This window comes from Acinonyx jubatus, chromosome B4 (genome assembly GCF_027475565.1).
Source record: "Acinonyx jubatus isolate Ajub_Pintada_27869175 chromosome B4, VMU_Ajub_asm_v1.0, whole genome shotgun sequence".
Taxonomy (NCBI): domain Eukaryota; kingdom Metazoa; phylum Chordata; class Mammalia; order Carnivora; family Felidae; genus Acinonyx; species Acinonyx jubatus.
In genome coordinates this window covers 79,032,969-79,034,285 of record NC_069387.1, presented here as the reverse complement: position 1 = coordinate 79,034,285, position 1,317 = coordinate 79,032,969, and positions in this window count along the sequence as shown.

Genomic DNA, 1,317 nt, shown 5'->3' with positions numbered 1-1,317 from the left:
CTTTGCCATTGCCCAGAAAGAAAGAAAGAAAGAAAGAAAGAAAGAAAGAAAGAAAGAAAGAAAGAAAGAAGAAAAGAAAAGAAAAGAAAAGAAAAGAAAAGAAAAGAAAAGAAAAGAAAAGAAAAGAAAAGAAAAGAAAAATAAAATTAGACCTCAGCAGATTCTATTTTCATTGAAACTGGTTCAATTTGATTTTTGAACTCCTTAAAAATATTCTTCAAAGTAGGCTGAGATTTCATGATTTCATGGTGCTCTTAATCTTTTTTCAAAAAACATAGGCCATGCTGCCGTAACAAAGAGACCCACAGAATGGTTCAAATAAAGGAATAAACCAGAAGGAGATGGGTAGGTAGTCCGTGACTAGTGGAGAAGTCTTGTATGGCTTGGTGGAAGGTGGCTACTTAGTTTGTCATGATGTCCCAGCAAGCAAAAGGAAGAAAGAGGAAGCTAAGGGCAATCAGCTTTCCTTTTTAAGAATATGACCTAGAAGTTACACGCATTGGTTCATTCACATTCCATTTACCAGAACTTGGTTATGTGGCCACTCCTACTATAAGAAAGGCTTGGGGGGAAGGGGTGGCGTCTGGAGAGCTCAGTTGGTTAAGTGTCTGACTGTTGATTTCAGCTCAGGTCATGGTCTCATGGTTCATGGATTCAAGCCTCACGTCCGCCTCTGCAGTGACAGTGTGGAGCCTGCTTGGGATTCTCTCTCTTTCCCTCCCTCTCTCAAAATAAATAAATAAACTTTCAAAGAAATTTATTTTAAAGGAAAGAAAGAAAGGCTGGGCAGAGTAGTATCTAGCCAACAGCCATGTATCCTGCTAAACTTCAGTGTGGGTAGCAGAGTGGAAGGGTGGTATTACTAAAAAAAAAGAAGAAGAAGAAACTGGACATTGGGAGACAATGGTCTCTGCCATACCTGCAAATCTGGTTCTGTGGGGACAGCTTCAAGTGAACAATTTTAACAAGCCGTTAGATCACATCTCCAGATACATTTCAAGAATTGGATGTATATCAAAAGCACGATTAGCAAGCAGTGCTATCTTGCTAGAAGATTATCTTGTTAAAAAAATTATTTGCCATGGCACCTGGGTGGCTCAGCCGGTTAAGCGTCTGACTTCGGCTTAGGTCATGATCTCACAATTTGTGAGTTCAAGCCCCACATGGGGCTCTGTGCTAACAGCTCAGAGCCTGGAGCCTGCCTCAGATTCTGTGTCTCCCTCTCTTTTGGCCCCTCCTCTGCTCAAGCTCTGTGTCTCTCTAACTCTCAAAAATAAACATAAATTGGGGCGCCTGGGTGGCTCTGTCGGTTGAGTG